This window comes from Callorhinchus milii, unplaced genomic scaffold (genome assembly GCF_018977255.1).
Source record: "Callorhinchus milii isolate IMCB2004 unplaced genomic scaffold, IMCB_Cmil_1.0 Scaffold280, whole genome shotgun sequence".
NCBI classification, from domain to species: domain Eukaryota; kingdom Metazoa; phylum Chordata; class Chondrichthyes; order Chimaeriformes; family Callorhinchidae; genus Callorhinchus; species Callorhinchus milii.
In genome coordinates, this window is record NW_024705021.1 from 1 (window position 1) to 19,851 (window position 19,851).

Here is a 19,851-nt window from a genome sequence, read left to right on the forward strand (position 1 = left end):
TCACCACTCACCCTCACTACTCCCATCACCACTCATCCTCACCAATCACACCCTCACCAATTACCACTCACCCTCACTGCTCACCCTCACCGCTCACCACTCACCCTCACCACTCAACCTCCCCTCACCACTCAACCTCATCCTCACCCTTCACTAATCACCACTCACAACCGCCACTCACCCTCCCACTCACCCTCACTACTCACCACTCATCCTCACCAATCACACCCTCAACAATCACCACTCACCCTCACTGCTCACCACTCACCCTCACTACTCACCCTCACCACTCATCCTCACCAATCACACCCTCACCAATCACCACTCACCCTCACCACTTGCCACTCACCCTCACCACTTACCACTCACCCTCACCATTCACCCTCACCACTCTCCCTCACCACTCACCATCACTACTCACCACTCACCCTCAACACTCACCCTCACCGCTCACCACTCACCCTCACCACTCACCCTGACCACTCACCACTCATCCTCACCAATCACACCCTCACCAATCACCACTCACCCTCACCACTTGCCACTCACCCTCACCACTCACCACTCACCCTCACCATTCACCCTCACCACTCTCCCTCACCACTCACCATCACTACTCACCACTCACCCTCAACACTCACCCTCACCGCTCACCACTCACCCTCACCACTCACCCTGACCACTCACCACTCATCCTCACCAATCACACCCTCACCAATCACCACTCACCCTCACTGCTCACCCTCACTGCTCACCCTCACCACTCACCCTCACAACAACCACTCACCCTCACTACCAAAAACTACACATGTGTTAGTCCCTGGGTAGTGTTATTTTCTATACGCTGACATCTCAAAAGTTACAAATTGGAGAAAATTCCCCTCAAACTTAGTTTTTGAGATACAGACAGTGACCAAATTTTTAATCGTAAAAATATATTTTTTTTTACCAAAAACTACACATGTGTTAGTCTCTGGGTAGTAAGTGTTATTTTCTATACGCTGACATCTCAAAAGTTACAAATGGGATAAAATTCCCCTCAAACTTAATTTTTTTTGACACGGACAGTGATATTTACAAATGGACCTATTTTGCTAGGAGAAAACGTGTGCATTTGTGTAATTCTTTCCTTTATATAAAGTTCTGGTCACAAAAGCAACATGTATGGGGAATAATAGCCATCTTATATACTTAGGAGGCTTAAGCAATATAAAAATAACACTTTTTACCCAGGGAAAAATCGTGGTGCATAGTGTATATTTACTATCATCAAACATAACTTAATCCCTAACATCTTTTAATATATAAGAGTGATACAAAATAGTAAACATAAATATTTAAATGTTTTAACTGAGCTGTGAAGTTGCGTGACTAACCTCGTAGCTTTTCGACGGGAATAAGAATCTCCGCGATTGTTTGAAGATATCGGGGAGGGTGGGGGGAAGGTAAACACGCCCACTCGTGACATCCCCCCCCCCACCGAACACGGAGCAACGCCGCGAGTGTGTGCGAGTCTGAGCGTGTGAGTCTGTCTAAGTGTGTGTGAGTCTGAAAGTCTGAGAGCGAGTGTATGTGTGAGTCTGAGTGTTAGAGTGAGTCTGTGTGTGTGAGTCTGAGTGTGAGAGTGAGTTTGTGTGTGAGTGTGAGTGTATGTGTGTGTGTGAGAGTGAGTGTATGTGTGTGTGTGTCAGTCTGAGAGTGTGAGAGTGGAGTGTATGTGTGTGTGTGAGTCTGAGTGTGTGTGTGAGTCTGAGAGAGTGAGTGGTGAGTCTGAGATTGTGAGAGTAAACATAATCTCTTTGAATATCGCCCGTACTGAGAGTGCAAATGTGAAGAAGCTGGAGCGAAAGTGTCAAGAGATTTATTTATTTAAATAAAAAAAGTTGTCAAAAATTGTAAATATTAAAAACATTTTTTACCAAAAACTACACATGTGTTAGTACCTGGGTAGTAAGTGTTATTTTCTATACGCTGACATCTCAAAAGTTACAAATGGGAGAAAATTCCCCTCAAACTTAGTTTTTGAGACACAGACAGTGACCAAAATTTTAATCGTAAAAATATATTTTTTTTTTACCAAAAACTACACATGTGTTAGTCTCTGGGTAGTAAGTGTTATTTTCTATACGCTGACATCTCAAAAGTTACAAATGGGAGAAAATTCCCCTCAAACTTAGTTTTTGAGACACAGTGACCAAACTTTTAATCGTAAAAATATATTTTTTTTTTACCAAAAACTACACATGTGTTAGTCTCTGGGTAGTAAGTGTTATTTTCTATACGCTGACATCTCAAAAGTTACAAATGGGAGAAAATTCCCCTCAAACTTAGTTTTTGAGACACAGTGACCAAACTTTTAATCGTAAAAATATATATTTTTTTTACCAAAAACTACACATGTGTTAGTCTCTGGGTAGTAAGTGTTATTTTCTATACGCTGACATCTCAAAAGTTACAAATGGGAGAAAATTCCCCTCAAACTTAATTTGTTTTGACACGGACAGTGATATTTACAAATGGAGCTATTTTGCTAGGAAAAACCTGTGCATTTGTGTAATTCTTTCATTTATATAAAGTTCTGGTCACAAAAGCAACATGTATGGGGAATAATAGCCATCTTATATACTTAGGAGGCTTAAGCAATATAAAAATAACACTTTTTACCCAGGGAAAAATCGTGGTGCATAGTGTATATTTACTATCATCAAACATAACTTAATCCCTATATAAGAGTGATACAAAATAGTAAACATAAATATTTAAATGTTTTAACTGAGCTGTGAAGTTGCGTGACTAACCTCGTAGCTTTTCGACGGGAATAAGATTCTCCGCGATTGTTTGAAGATATCGGGGAGGGTGGGGGGAAGGTAAACACGCCCACTCGTGACATCCCCCCCCCCACCGAACACGGAGCAACGCCGCGAGTGTGTGCGAGTCTGAAAGTCTGAGAGCGAGTGTATGTGTGAGTCTGAGTGTTAGAGTGAGTCTGTGTGTGTGAGTCTGAGTGTTAGAGTGAGTCTGTGTGTGTGAGTCTGAGTGTGAGAGTGAGTTTGTGTGTGAGTGTGAGTGTATGTGTGTGTGTGAGAGTGAGTGTATGTGTGTGAGTCTGAGAGTGTGAGAGTGGAGTGTATGTACAATAATACTGTCTAATCACTATAATTTTATTATCTACCGACCCTATAATAGTAATTGCACACATTGGGTTGGAAGGGGAGTGAAGAGGACGTGAAACTTTGATGAATTTACCTCAGAATCGCGTGTTAATGCGTGCGCATATTTGTAACGGGAATTCAAAATGGCGTCCACCTCGCAGCGAAGTTGTTGCTACCCGTTGCCAGGGGCAACCGCCGTGGTCCGCGCCGGCCGGCAATATTAAATAAATAAATAATTATATAACTAAATAAAGAGCAATCGCACTAAATCGATAATCGGTCCGATTTAAAGTTTAGAGACGAAAAATCGGAAATGCCTAAGTTTACCGCGGGCCGGGGGCGTGCCCACCTGCAAAATTTAATCTCGGCGAACCCCACGGTCCGAGAGCTAAATCCCCCGGAAGAGAGCGTACACAGACGGACAAACAGACAGACAGACAGACAGACAAAAAATGAATTATATAGGTTAGATACTAATGCTTAACAAAATGGAGGAATTCACTTTTTCTTGGAAAATCTAGCTATGAAAATTTTGGCCAAGAACGGCAGAGGTTAACTTTGTCGATTTGATCTTTTTACTTTTAATATAATACATAGCATACTAAGGCTAAATACAATAGAGGAATTAAAATTCGTCCAAAAATAAAGCTGTGAAAGTTGGGCTTATTTGGCCTAAAATCGGCACAGTATGCCGATTAACTTTTTTTATATTCGAAAATTTCATGCATGAAATTCCACACTTTTTAACGTAACTAGCAGTCGCCGCCCGCTTCGCGGGCGGTGTGTATATACTTGGTTGGTGGGGCGTTGAAAGTGGCTGGACACAATAGACATGTTTTGGTGATTGTTCAATGTTTATTTTTGTGAGATTATATGTATTTTTATGAGACGCTCAATCGACATTATTCAATAATGCAACTTATTAAAATATAGAATGCAACTTATTGAAATATCTGGCGATACACGATATTCTTCGTGTACACTCCGTCTTCCTCCTCGTCGTCAGGTCCCTCAATAAGCGCCTTGATGTTGGATCTTGCCGTGACTCGCGATAGTGCCACGTACAGTTGGCCGTGCGAGAAGCATGGCGTTGGTAGATATAATCCCAGGTTGTGAACAGTTTGCCCTTGCGCCTTGTTGATGGTCATCGCGAAGGCTGGGACAATGGGGAACTGCTTGCGCCGAAGTCGAAATGGGAAGTCCTTCGTGTCGTCGTCGCTGATGAAGATGATCCGAGGGATCAACACCTCCTCACCGTTATGGGTTCCTGTCATGATAGTCGCGCGAATGACGTGTGGCTTCATTTCCACGATGCGAAGCCGTGTTCCGTTGCACAGGCCAGCGTCCGGGTTCAAGTTGCGCATCATCATCACTGGGATGCCTTTGTTGAGGATCAACTTGTGTGGCGGAACCCCGTTGATGTTCACCGAGTTGAGGACCTCTGTCTCAAAGAATGCTGACCCTGCTCTCTCGTCGTCCTCAACCGAATCTGTAGACAGGTACACTTGTGGAGCTTCTCTGAGGCGATCCGCGACAGCCTCATTCACTCGCTGCACAGCGGCGTTGGTCGGCGTCAGAATAGTGCGGCGAGCGAAGTAGTCGTTCGTTGCCACCGTAGGGTAATTCAATTCATCTGCACTGTACATGGCATCGACAATCCTCTTCAACCCGAGTGGAACGGGCAGATGATTGCCGTCCTCATCTCCGTCGATGTCTGGGTCGTATTCAGGATTGTCGATCACCATGGCACGCGGAATCTTCATGCAATCCGGACCGAGGTCCGGATCAACTTCATGCCTACCCTCTCCGACTTCCAAAAGAAATTCTGAAAAGGCAGCAAGTTCTGCGGCTGATTCTTGGTTCTCTGCACACTGGACTCTCATGTTCACAGTCAGATGAACTTGCTTGAAGTGGGACCACAGGTCAGACGACTTGAAACACGCATCCACAGTATCAGCTGGTGTTCCTTTCTTGACAACTGGAAGAATCTGTCTAAAGTCACCGGACAGGACAACCACTTTGCCTCCAAACGGTTCATGCAGATTGTCCAAAATATCGCGAAGCGTGCGATCCACCGCTTCAAACGCAAACCGGTGCGTCATTGGGGCTTCATCCCAAACGATAAGACTTGCCTCCTTGATAAATGCTTTGAGCTTGGACTGTTTGCGAATGAAGCATGTGGATATGTTCGTCGGTTTCAACGGGATCTTGAACGTGGAATGCGCGGTACGGCCGCCTGGAAGCAGCAGCGAGGCAATGCCGCTGGAAGCAACAGCAATCGCAATCTTGCCTTGAAGACGTATCTTCGCCAGCACATGGTTGAGCAGCGTGGACTTCGCCGTGCCACCCGGACCATCGATGAAAAACAGCTTTTGATCGGGTTGACTGTCTTCGACTGAGCCAACAATTTCGTCGTAGATTTCTCTCTGGTTCGTGTTGAGTCTGTCAGCACGTTCTACGATGTCTTGTAGCTCGTTTCTATCATATCCTTCCAATTCGTGGCGGATATGGTTGTTCTCAAGCAGCGAGTCCAAGACCAAGTGTGGGTACTCGGAAAGCTGCGGGAGGTCGTCAAAGTCCGACAGAGCCATCCCACCTGCCGTGAGGAACTCGTGGAGGCTGTGAAGGGTCTTGAACTTTACCATTTCTTCTTTGTTGGTCAGATCGCGGTACTGGTACTCGTAATCGCGAGCCAATTCGTCGTAGAATTTATCCCAGAGAGCCTTCGTATCTGCTGGCATGGAATACAGCAGAATCGTAGCGAAGAGTTGACGAAGCTGGTATGGCATCTGAAAGAGCGAGGCTTCTTCCAGACACGCAACCCATTCGCGATCGCTCTCAAGGTAGCCTGCTCGCATGGCTGCTTCCTTGAACGTCGGGCATAGTTCACCGCGAATGGTGCGCAGGTCTTTGAAAGACTCCGGGCCAGGTATGTGGCACAACAGCACACGCAAGTTGAAACGCTCGTGATCACGCGGAGAGCAATGCACCATCCTCCCAATGGTGCGTCGCTGATTTTTGTATCTGATCCATTGCTTGTACTTGTTGTCCCAGCGAAACAGCGTCGGTATGTCTTGGTACAACATGTCCTTCGCTTCGGCGTTGATTTTGGCCAATTCGAAGAACCTCGTGAGCTTCGTATGGCGAGCATTATCCAAGACTTGCTGTGGATGAGCGGTTCCAGCGTAAGTTACGAACTGGCTGTTGGGAAGGTGGATGTCGAGCGTGACAACCGTGTGCGTCTTGCCTTGAATTGGGTACTCGAGTAAACGCTGGCAAGCCTCCACTGGTGAAATGTAGCGTGCCTTTACATACCGGATGATCTCATTCGGCTCACGTCGAGGGTGTTCAGACTCCCTCACGTCATCTCCAACTGCCCGCGCACTGATTTCCGTCATATCAGCGCCTTTGTAGACGTACTTGTACAGGTACTTGATCGCCGTGATGCTCGAGCACACCTCAACGTTGATGTGGCAATCGTATTTCTGAGAGAAGAATGTATTGTACACAACAACCCATTGATTGACTGTCGCATTGTCATATTTGTTGCTTGAACTTGAGCACGCCGTCCGTTCGCAGGCGTCTTCTGGAGACAGGAAACCCATTCTGGTTGGTTTGTGTCATCTCGGACAGTGCCTTGGGGAAACCTTAGGTGCACTCGCCGTCCTTCATACACGGAGAGCTGGGGTTTAGGGCTCCACACGGCCCGTGCATCATGCTGGTCAAAACTGTGTTGTACAGATCACTGCTCTTCACGGCATCTGGAAGTTCCGCGGACACAAACTTGTCAAAGTCATGGCGAGTCCTGGGTTTGTCTTCATGGGCGAGAAGAATGAGTATGTGAGCGGTGCGGCAGTCCACGCTTCTGAAACTTGAGCACATAGATTCGCGCGATTTGCTGCCCAAACACCCCATCATCGAGATCCTTCAACACTACTTTGAGCTTCTGTTGCCACACACGTGCGACAATATCTGGCCTATCTTGAGCAGTTTGGTGTGGTCCGTTTCTGTCTATTGTCTTTGTGATTTCATCCCATAGAGGGTTGCACGTCACAGTCATGAACAAATCCGGCTTGCCAAACTCGCGCACCATCGCCATGGAGTCCTGATACTGCGAGTACATATATCTCTCACCACCCGTGAACGACGCTGGAAGTACGACGCGCTGTCCGACTTGATCAAGGAAGTGACGGCGGCGGCTTGGCTCTGGATGCACTAACATGCCTGTGTGACGATCGTATTCCGACACTAAGCCTTCGTTTTCGCCTAATGCAACCACGCCCTCATGCAGGTACGCATCCAGAACTCCCTTGTAAAGATCCGCTCGAAGTGTCTTCTGGTTTGCCGCGAGCCAGCGCAGACTCTCCTGTTCGCACTTGGCACGTTGGTCAACCACCCACTGCTGGAACAGTCGCCCGCCTTGGTGGAGAACTGACTGGTCGTTTTCCTTCTGGTAGAGTCGGTAAGCAACATGTTCGCGAAGCGCCATTCGCATCTTGTTCCGTTATGTAGCGCCGTTCGTGTACTCATCCGTATACGTCCAACCCAGTTCCCTGAGAGGGAGCAAGAGAGGACATTGAAGTGAATCGTAGATCGAATGGGTTTCGAACAGTCGCAAAAGCCCACCTGACCGTGGGAAGAGAAGCAAGTCTCGGTTGTTCGCCGCGTTGCCGTCATCAACCAACACAGCATCAACCTCCGTGGCCGTGGGGAGATTGTGCGTGCGAGGTCCCGCATAGTTGTTGGCACGCAGGCGAAACATGACGTTGGCGGGGTTGTCGCCGGCTTCGATCATGCTTCTCATCCGCTGACCCATCGTAAGAAACTCGCGCGCAAACGGGTTGCACGTCTCCATCATGTGCTCCAAGTCCAACAGCGCGACTCTGTTCAGGCCACAAAAATCCCCTGTCGGCGAGCCACTCGTGCTTCCACATCTGGATCGTACACGTAAATCTGCGCAAACTTGGGCTTCGTTGTCTGACCGGCTTGATCCGTATACGGTAACAAAGATCCCAAGAAATGGCCCATCGCTCCTTGGATACGGTATGTATACACGCCTCTCTGCCCTTATATATAATACACACAGTGCCTCTACCCTGCTCGCTACCAAGTCCCTACGCGACCGCCAGCTATGTTCTTGCGCGTTCAGAGTGTTTTTTTACCCAAAGATGACCCTCACTTCCGCACGCACCACTATCCACCATAAGCGCACACTGGCACACTTACAGATGCAGCGGTTTGTTATTTTTTTTTAAATTCGTAACGCACCATCCATATGCGCTCCACCATCCACCATGCCCTTGCATTGCAAAGACACAGCTCCGGTGTGCGTGAGCGTGTGCGCCAGCCACAGTGACATTGGTCAGCAATGGCACCGTTCCGGTCGCACACAGGTTGGCCCCTGCATCCTCCGTCTGTATGTACACACACAGATCCGCTATGGGGCCAGCTGTTTTTTTATTTCGAAAATGTTATTTGTCGGTGTTATGCCGTCCATGGAGACGTGATCAACGTCAATACATCTAAATGGTAATAAGCCGGATGAAGCGAAAATTAACCATTGTACCCATCAAACAGTGAGCTCGGTTGCCCCATGGGGGTATTGAGCCATGGGCGAAACTGTAGGAGGCGCTACGCAACTGGCCGTGGTCCCGGCAGGTGAAGCTGGCAGCTCAGTCCGCGAAGACTCAGCGTATAGCAAGCCCTGCCTACTCGTAAGGTAAAGTTGTTTGGAGACTCCACTAATCGCAGCACGCAGCACCCATTTTTACATAAATATACGTGTATAACCGTAACAACCATTCGCACACTTGCATACACACCACACTCACACAGCGCCCACAGTGCACTGCACCACTGCGGCGCAGACCTTGGCAGACCTATGCTATCACACAGCGCTTACCTTCTGTGTGCTTCTGCTTGTTTGGAAATGGACGACTGACTGACTGACGCGTGCTGCCGCCACAAAGCACGCAGGCCACTTTGAGGCAATTAAATGTAAGGGATAATTAATTAGTCCAATGAGATTGAAGGCAACACCGACATAATTTCTCGAGCGCTGGTTTGATATGTAGGGCCGGGAACTGTGCAGGGCCACTATGCACACACTTGTTTCGGCCCAATGAAAGATTAAGCACAGTGGTTTCAAGGGAATGGGCGCAATATTGATGGAGCTGCGTACGAAAGAGTGGTCAGTTTTGTCCACTGAGCCGTCGAACCGAACCCCACCAATAATGAACAGATTTTATTGAAAGTTCTGGAATTGAAAATGTATGTAGCTATCTGATTAGTGGAGGGTTCTTGGTTGCAGCCGCGGACGTTCTTTGTTGGGGAGATATCGCCACCAGAACGCAGTGTTCGGCGGGTGCAACAGCAACACTGTACCTACAGTAGATTTTGCGTTGCGACCATCACTGTGAATATGGTGTTGCGTGAAAGTAGGTGCAATTGTTGACCGAAGAGACGCTGTTGTGCGGCAGGTTTATTTATTTATATTTGTCGAATGAAAGTGAGCTGTGGCTTTTTGCCGGCTGTTTTATTAATTTTTATCGACGAATCAGAGCTAGCTGTTTGGGCGGGTCTGTAAATAAATGAACGTCCAGATACGCACGCAGACGACCAAACCAGCGTAGTTGTTTAAGATATATAAAGATACTCAGGCTAAACACAACCAAGGAATGCACTTTTCGTTGAAAAATAAACCTAGGAAAATTGGATAAATTTTCCAAAAACGGCATCGGTTAGTATGGCGATTTTATTTTTATGGACGTGAAAATGTCATCGTGAAATGTCGCCAGCGGTGTGCTGCAGAGCCAAGCAACGACATGTACAAAGTGCTGCTCATCGCGAGCAGCACCGATGGAGGTCGTCACGGCACACGAGGGGGTGGGTGGCCAGCACCACGCCCGGCCGCCTTTGTCTCCCAGTGGCGATGTTGACACACCGCACCGGGTACTCGTTTGAGCTAAGTCGAAACTCGCTCCCTTTTGTCAACAACTTGAACTCTGACCCCGCTCTCTGACGTCACCGCTCAGCGTGACCTCATCGGCGTCAAACGCCAGGGGGAGGTGTTCCTCGCTAGTGACGTCATGTCACCCACCCCGACCACCGCGCTCTTGAGCGTGACGTCACCGCTTGCCAATCCTTATTTGGGCAAAGCCACGCCCGGTACGTGGCGGCTCATTAACATAATGTGTCGTGAAAGCCGTCGCGAGTTGAGAGCCGCTCATTGTGGGAGGGGAGTGTCATCGTACCCCGCAAGTGACGTCATGTCACCTGCTGCCGCGTGACGTCGCGAGGGACCAGGAAGTTGCCGCTCTGAAATCCGAGGTGAGAAATTCTCATCGCGGTTGTGGTGGTGGTTGTTGTTGTGGTTGTGGTTGTTGTGGTGGTTGTGGTTGTGGTTGTTGTTGTGGTGGTTGTTGTGGTTGTTGTTGTGGTTGTGGTGGTTGTTGTGGTTGTTGTGGTGGTTGTGGTGGTGGTGGTTGTTGTGGTGGTGGTTGTCGTTGTTGGGTGTTGTTGTGGTGGTTGTGGTGGTGGTTGTGGTGGTTGTGGTTGTTGTGGTGGTTGTTTTTGTTGCTTACCGAGGTAGAGCCTCGCTCTTTCTCTCGTAGGGATGTCAATTGAGTATCAGCGAGCATGGAAGCGATGTCCAGGTTGGAACTTTACAACGCGGGGCCTTGCCTCCTGCCCTCGCCTGATCGCGTTTGCTTCAATAGCGCTGGTCAACACACTTTTTCTGGCATAATGTATTCCAACGGGTTTAAGGTTATTTTGGGGTGCTGATTCCAAATCTGGCATCAGTTTTTGTCTATCACAGGTTTTTGAGATAACAAATATTTCATTTTCAATAAAAACAGCAAATTTATGCTCCTATACAAATAGCTAAACAGACATCCATACAAGAATAAGATAAGATACAATATACAATAATAATGAAACAAACATTTAATGAGCCGTAGCACAAAGTTGTGAGAGTGACTGCATATCAATTTGAGTGAATGCATATTACCATGTAACAATTGAATTGTGAAGATAAGAAAGATATGTACAAAAAGGTCATTCACAATAGTGATGTTACATCTGCCTAAACGACCTCTTCTTTGACGATCTCCGATGTACAGCTTGTGGAATACCTCTCATCAAGGACCAGCAGTAATCTGCCGTCATGTTTGAGTCCCATCGGCCTTGGTAACGTTCTTCCATAACTTTAATGTCTTGATGAAAGCGTTCACCTTGCTCTTCGCTCACGTGACCCATGTTCTCTGGAAACTGGGCCAAGTGACTATGTAAGTAGTGAACCTTGATGCTCATTCTACATCCAAGTGCTTGGAAACTCAAGAGCAGCTCCTCCACAATCTCTCGATAGTTGTCTGCTTTCCTGTTCCCAAGGAAATTCCGCACCACATCAGAGAATGCATTCCAAGCTCTAGCCTCTGCCGCAGTCATTGTTGTAACAAAGTGTGTATCCCTGATGAGTGTTCTTATTTGAGGGCCATCAAATATTCCTGCCTTTTTCTTCTTGGCACTGAGACTTGAAAAGGTTGAACATATATAGCTGAAGCAGTCTCCAGTGTGATCAAGAGCTTTGACGAATTGCTTCATTAACCCAAGTTTTATGTGCAGTGGGGGAAATACAATTTTATTCCTATCAACCAGAGGCTCATTCTTGATGTTCTTGTCACCAGGCGTCAAACTGATTCTTGGTGGCCAGTTCTTTTTAACCCAGTGTTCTAATGTAGCCCTACTGTCCCAGTAGCACAGGAAACAAGGGTATTTGGTGTGACCTCCTTGCTGACCCAGCAGAAAATTAACCATTTTCAAATCAACACAAATTAGCCATCCATGAACATGGTATTCCAATCTATCCAGAACAATCTTGATGTTGGCATACTCTTCATTCATTTTTACAGAGTGTCCTATTGGGATTGAATCATATATATTTCTGTTGTGAAGTAACACACATTTCAAACTCCTTTTACTACTGTCAATAAAAAGTCTCCATTCACTTGAATCATATGCGGGCAGTCCCATATTGAGAAGAAGCCCTTCAACATCATTACAATAAACAAGTTGACCATCTGAAGGAAGTACTTTCGCAGTGCTGCTTCTCTGTTACGATAAAAGGAGACACTAGTGCCAGGTCTGAGTAGTCCTTTTTCTTGCAGCCTGGAAGCCAACAATTCAGCAGACTGCTTTGGCAAATACAAATCTCTTACAAGATCATTCTATTCAGGCTGACTAAACAGAGACATTTTATCAAAATCTGCATCAGATGGCGTATATTCGATCTGAGCATCATCATCTGTAGAAGCAGGTAAACAGGGATTCAACATCAATTTCTGGTAGCTCAGTAAATACAGGCACAGGTATTTCCTCACAGTGCTCAACTGGTCGTCTGGCAGATGGGATATCTGGGTATTGTAAGTGTTGTTTGTTTTTCTTATTGAAACCTTTTACATTGACAAGGCAGAAGTAGCAGTTATCCAAATGGTTTGTAGGTTTTCTCCAAACCATTGGCACACCAAACTTCAGCTTAGCTTTCTTTCCTTTAGACCATGATCGCAAAGTTTCAACACAGGTTTTACACACTTTGTGAGGAGCCCAATTTTTGTCTTGGTCTCCAAGTCGTACTTTAAAGTAGGCAAGATAAACCTTCTTGACAAAGATATTGATGTTGCGCCTTTGATCCTGCAAAGTGAAGCTGCCACAGATGTAGCAGAAGATATCTGGGTCATTACTGCATTTCCTTCTTTCGGATGTTGTAGCCATTGTTAGATCACGCCCTGCAGAAGAAAAATATTAAATAAATGTGGATATCTACATAAAATGATATTATAAACACACTATCCTAAAAATACAGCACCATATTTTAACACTAAAGCAGTCACTGACTCGCAACAACTTGCAATCATAAGTGACAGAGTTAATTTCGGGTAAAATCAATGAAAATGGGGTATGCCGATAGCATAAAATGAAATGTGATAGAGCAAATCTGAGATCAAATTTGATTCAGCACCCTAAAATTAGTCTAAAACAGCTGCAAAAGTCCAGGCCAGAATTTTTTTTTGTTGACCAGTGTTATCTCGCTTAAGTTGAATTTGTCTTCACCTGGCTTGCCACTTTGTAACGTTGTTTTACTTTAAATATTAACACAGTTTTTATTTTTTACCAGGCCAAGCCCGCTTCAGCTGCTATACCGCTCTTATTTTCAGAAGCGATCTGCCCACAACAACAAGGTGAGGCTCGTCAACAGCGTGGCGGTGTTCACTCTGGACGCGTGGCGGTGTTCACTCTGGACGCGTGGCGGTGTTCACTCTGGACGCGTGGCGGTGTTCACTCTGGACGCGTGGCGGTGTTCACTCTGGACGCATGGCGGTGTTCACTCTGGACGCGTGGCGGTGTTCACTCTCTGCATGTGGAGTGGGAACAACCGGGGATCTGGAGGAAATCCACGCGACCACGGGGAGAGAGAGAGACACAAACTCCAAATATACAGCAGGCGTCAGGGTTGGGATCGAACCCACGACTTCCTGTATGCCAGGAGAGGAAGTTAACATCAAACCACGGAGAGAGAGACATGCAGCCTCAGCGATGTTGATTGATCCTCAATGAATTACTTGGTGGAGTCAGGAAGCATTAATAGTGAGCGGATGAAGGTGGCCAGGCATGGGTCTGGACACACCACCTGTTAATCATGCCAGTGTGTGACAGTGTAAAGTTTGTATTTGCAGTAAAGTCTTAACTCTATTGAACACGGAGGTTATATCAAAGCTGTAGTTTATTTTTGTTTTTCTCTGGAACTCTTTGTAAGAATGGAAACAGTCAAGAAGTTGACACAGCACACAATGCAGCTGAAGTCAGATCTGTTCATCCCAGCATTCAAGGACATCGTGAGCCTGGCTGGCTTCACACCTCTAAGTTGTGATTAACATTCATTTATGCAATTATGCCTAACACAAATAGTTTTATTTACAACACCTTTTGCTATGTCAGCTGAATTTTGCTTTTATAAATATTTGTTTTGTAACCAGACAGCCGAAATTGTGTGCTCGGAGTTTTGGGATAACATTCATTTTGAAGATACTTGGGCTTCCAGGCATGTTTATGACCATTCGCCCTCTCATTGTGTGCCATAACAGCCCGTGTGATGAATTTGGGAAACCTTTTCACGATATGAATGAGTATAGACGTGTAAGTCACGTGTTACTGGATCAAATTTTTTTCTGTCTGCAGCTGACGCTTCCTCTACAGAATTGGTCTGATGGAGCAAAGGCACTCGGCGCAGCTCAGTACGACAAGGCATCAATGCGACCGGTGTGCATTCTGTACGGATCGTCCTGCACATTTGGCACGGCACCAGAGAACTCACACAGGAGAGAAACCCTTCAAGTGCAGTGTGTGTGAGAAGGCGTTTGCACAGTCATCTACTCTTAGAAAACACCAGAGAACTCACACAGGAGAGAAACCCTTCAAGTGCAGTGTGTGTGGGAAGGCGTTTGCACATTCATCTGCTCTTATAGAACACCAGAGAACACACACAGGAGAGAAACCCTTCAAGTGCAGTGTGTGTGGCAAGGCTTTTTCACATTCATCTGTTCTTAAAAAACACCAGAGAACACACACGGGAGAGAACCCCTTTAAGTGCAGTGTGTGTGAGAAGGCGTTTGCACAGTCATCTACTCTTAAAAAACACCAGAGAACACACACGGGAGAGAAACCCTTCAAGTGCAGTGTGTGTGAGAAGGCTTTTGCACGTTCATCAAATAGTCGTGTACACCAGAGGACACACACGGGAGAGAAACCCTTCAAGTGCAGTGTGTGTGGGAAGGCATTTCCACAAACATCTGCTCTTAAAAAACACCAGAGAACACACACGGGAGAGAACCCCTTCAAGTGCAGTGTGTGTCCAAAGGCGTTTGCACAGTTATCTACTCTTGTAGCACACCAGAGAACACACACAATAGAGAACCCCTTCAGGTGCTTTCCATGCGGAAAGGCGTTTGCACTTTCACCACATCTTCAAAGACACCAGAAATCACACAAGCATCAGAAGATCCACAAGGAGTGGAGTCTGAAATCAGCTTGTGAAAGTCAAAGTGTCGCAATGAGCCCATCCCTCATGAAACAAGAACCGGAAGAAAATTCTAGCTTGGACACTTTTAAAGGTATCGAGGTGAAATATGAAGAGGTGAAGGTGAAATGTGAAAAAGTGATGGTGAAGAGTGAAGAAGTGAAGGTTAAATGTGAAAATGAAGATTCAACTCCAAAATCGGACCTTTACATCGAAGCAGGCAACGTGAAGCAGGAGGAGAATTCTGACTGAGTCAGAGCGAGGCAACTCCCAGCAGTTGGTGGAAGTGGAGGTGTGGGTGGACTTCCTCCGAGACAATACAAAGTCAAATGGAGACCCGGTACATGTGTAAGCTTGAGACGATGTCGCTCCAATAGATGTACCTTTGTTACAGGCTATTAATGACAAGAATGAAGTTGAACACTCAATTGCTAGCGACCAGTCTTTTTGGACCTGTGGGTTGGGTAGATCTCTAACAAGGAGCGAGAGCCAATAAGCACCCAAGCATTCCCTATGTTCTAATAATTGAAATTATATGGTGCTTGCTTAATTGATTCGGCAATTCGGAGTTTTGTATCGTATCTCGTCTCAAACACTCCAAGAGCATCCCCAAGTAGCAGCTGCCCCTGTGTGGCACAAGGTGGTGGCCCTGCACCGGCCTTTCAGTAGGCGGCGGTCATTGATGTGCCATCTCTGTTGTCCAATTTTGACCGTGACACCAACATGCGTTTTGAATGGCGCAATAGTATGTTGTACATACACTGTTAAGCGGACAGTGCATACTTTTTAAAATCGCTTCTTGTTAATGCGATGTAACCTGATGCAGTATATTTCAGTGCAGTAATTAAATTTTGTTAATATGCCTGTCAATTTAGAATGAATACTTGTGTAATAAAGCAGGTCGACGACGGCTCTCTTAGTCGTTCTGCGGTGCGTCGCAGGAGCTAGCGTCACGCTCTCGCGAGCCCAGCTTCCAGCTCTCACCAACTGACCCCGAGCCCCTTCCGGCTCTCCCTTGTATCCCCTTCCCGCGTCACCCAGACTCCGCCCTACACCACACCCCTTAAGAACTTTCCAGATAATACCACCCCCGAGCACCCGCGGGCTCCGCCCTTGAACCCTGCCCCGGACGCACGATGTCTTGTCCGGGTCCGTGGCAACACCGTCCGAGGTGACATGTCCCAAATAACGCACGGAGTGTTGCAAGAGGTGGCACTTTTTAGGTTTGAATTTGAGATTTGCGGAACGCATCCTGTTGAAAACAGCCCTCAATCTCTGAAGGTGTTCCTTGAACGTACGACTGAACACAATCACGTCTAAGTATATCAGACACGTGTCCCATTGTAACCCGGTCAACACCAGTTCCCTCAACCGCTGGAACGTAGCGGGAGCGACGGTGTAAAAGACTAGCTGTCCCGGCTAATTCAGGATAATACCATAATGCGAGAGACATAGTAACACAGTAACGGACAATTTGAACGAGCAACGCATAACAACAAGGAACGGTAGCAATCAATGGAAGGGAAAAGACTTGGATCTGGTACGCGACGCGGGACCATCCCTTGCATGAACAGGGGGCTTCGCTGACTGCAATCCAGGTGGGGTTGGAAGAGCGGCGGAATCGACATCCCTCGCCGCAGGTGAAGGCCTGGCCAGTGCAGGATCACCTGTGTCCGGTTGGCTCAGGGCCACCGAGTCTGTGGGAGGCACAACAGGCCACTTCGGAGGTTCAACAGGCAAGGGGGGCGGCTCGCTGGACACATCAGACACCGGCAAGGCAACCTTTGGGGATGATGGATCGACGCGCGGGGCAAAGAAAGGTTTCAACCGAGAAGTGTGGACATACCAACGGCGCGACCTGCCCGGATGCGTGCGCACTGGGGACTAGATACCTCGATCAATTGCACAGGACCTTGCCAAGGTCTGTGCAGCTTGGGAGAGGTCCCCAGCGGCACCTGTGGGCAATGGAGCCAGGCCCGGTCCCCGACAGCCCATGGCATTGCGCGTTGGAGCGCCGAGTGCACCGCTCGTCACGGGCCTGGGTTTTAGACATGGTAATCCGTGCCGCATCTTGCGCCTCTGTGACGTGGCGAACCATGTCGTGAACGTATTCGAGGAGAGTCTGCGTGGGCTCCTTCGCGCACGCACCCAACTGCACATCAACAGCGGCACGTTCTCACATCCATACATCAGAAAAAAGGTGAGTACCCAGTGGACGCGTGTGGTGCCATCCAGTAGGCGGAGAACACCCCAGGGATGTGCAGATCCAATCGGCCTGCTTCTCGCTAACCGTATGGCAGAGCATAGCCGACAGGGTATGGTTCAACCGCTCAACCATCCCATCCGTTTGCGGGTGGTAGGGTGAAGTACGTACTTTCCTGGTGCCCAATGCATCACACATTACGCAACAACTTAGACGAGAAGTTGCGGCCTTGATGTGTAAGCAGCCGTTCGGGCGCGCCCTTGTCCATCACGTACCCGTACAGAAATGCCTCCGTGATGGAAGACGCCGACTGATCGGGCAAGGGCCAAGCCACCGGCCACCGCGAGACGGTGGCGGCTGCAGAGGTGGGGATCCGGAAAGAGGCGGATGGCGGGGATGACTCCGACAGTCCCGTGCGAAGTGGCCCGGCCGGCCACACCAAAAGCACGCCATGCCGGCTCGCCGGTCGGCCCCACCGACGTCCCGGAGCGGCGCCGACGAAGCACCTGAACGCGCCTCGGTCCTCCTCCTCGGGACCCAGTAGCCCGCAGGTCGCCAGGTCGCCGGTCCCCGCGTCGTCCGGAGTGCGGACGACCCGTGACGGCACCCATCCCGTAGGGTGACCATCCACAGCAGGGTCGCCCGTCCAGGTGGCCATCTGCGCCCAGCGGCGCAAGTTGAACTGGGCGTCGAGACATTTGGCGGCCAACCGGAAAGTAAGCGGCTCATGGCCACACACCGGCATCGGAATGCTGAGTTCCTTAGATAGCTCCAACATCTTGCCCAGGATGAGGGGGTCGAGCATGTCGGACTTAGCGTCAGGGTAGGCAGCCATTGCAAGCGCCACCAGGGTGCCACGATAGGCGATTCATCTGCACCATGCTGACGCTGCACAAACTTGCGGTGAGTATCGGACGGTGGCTCTTAAACTTCAGCCATTTCGGCAAACGCCTCCCACAGTGTCGCCTTCTCAGCGGGAATGGAGCGGAATACCGCGAGCGATATGTCATTGAGGAGCGTAGGCAAGGCCTCCAACGCCGCCTCCGTCCATCGGACGGAGTGAAAAGCGGACTCGAAGCGCCAAGCGAAAGCGCTCCAGTCCCCTCCCGCGCTGAATTATTTTATGTTGGAAGACGATGGCTGTGCCCCGCACCGCTGTCCCCACCGGGCCCAGCCTTTCGTGCGCCATGTTCCAAGCGGCGCCGCCAAAATGGCGGGCTCCCGCAGCGCACTCGCGGACCCGCCAAAAATGGTGTCGTCTTGCCGCGTGGCTGCAATGGCGGACAGCCTTCCCGAGGCCGCAATGGCGGCCGATGCTTGCCCGAGGGGACCCTCTGAGACCCCCGAGGGGGGCCCTGCTCATCACCACTCGGCAGCATACCATGCGGACGTCCTGGCGCCGCGGTCGGCGCGACCATTGTCACCAGGTTAAGCAGGACGGCACGCAGCGAGTCGATATGCTCCGTCACATGCCGCCAGCCGTCGCCAGCGCCTGGAGATGAAGAGATGTGCGAATACAATTTTGAGAGTGAGTGCCAGCTCCCACGGGCAGATGCAGCTCGAGTTGAACTGACGAGCAACGTCAAGCAATCAACCTCGAGAAAGGGCGGAAAGCGCCAAACATCGACCAAGCCAGCATCGCAGAGAACCAGCTGCAGCCCAAGAGATAGTGACGAGCCACGATGAGCAATCAACCGGGATAAAGGGCGGAAAGCATCAAGCATCTGTTGGGGCCGCTGGCCCCTGAGGTCTCTCCCTGCTGGGCGCCGACTGCAGGGGTCCCGCCGTTTCCGACCCTTCGCTGGTATGCGAACAGCTGCTGCCGCCGCTGGGCTCATCGCTCGCGGGGTAAGGGCTGTCGCCTGACGGTTCCCCTCCCTGGTTCGCATCTCCGTGAGTTCGCGAGAGAGGCATGGCTCGTCGCCGGCTCCCGTACGCCTGTAAACACAGCGTTGCCTCTCCGCCAATCAAACGCGACGCCTCCCCTCACACAGCCCCGTGCAGCAATCACACGCTCTGAACGGGGGGTCAGGGGTCGGAGGGCGAATGACACACTTCGACGTGTCACACGGACGTTCAAGTGGCCGCACTGGGAACCGTCCCGGGCGCTGACTTCCGGAGCAATAGACCGCTCTACCTGTCTGCGCCCCCTTTTATCCTTAACCTACATCAAAGAACGCCGACCCGAGGGCTTCTTGGCCAATCAGGTCGCCACGCCCTTCAGCCGCATTCCCGGTCTCCCTAACAATGGGTCCGCCGCTGACTGCGGCGGCGGTGTCCACGTGCGCTTTTGCTATGCTAATCAGCTTCGGTTTCCGTAACAAAGGGTTCGCCGTGGCTGCTGCGCGCGGCGGTCCCCAAGCCCACCCGCTATGCCAATCAGCCACCCCCCTGGCTTCTCCTTCATTAGTGGCTGCGGACCC

General features: G+C 49.1%; 1 pseudogene; it reads right to left on the reverse strand.

Moving 5' to 3' along the window:
* Positions 1–4,093: 4,093 nt before the first annotated feature.
* LOC121851983 lies at positions 4,094–12,056 on the reverse strand (annotated as a pseudogene).
* Positions 12,057–19,851: the final 7,795 nt, after the last annotated feature.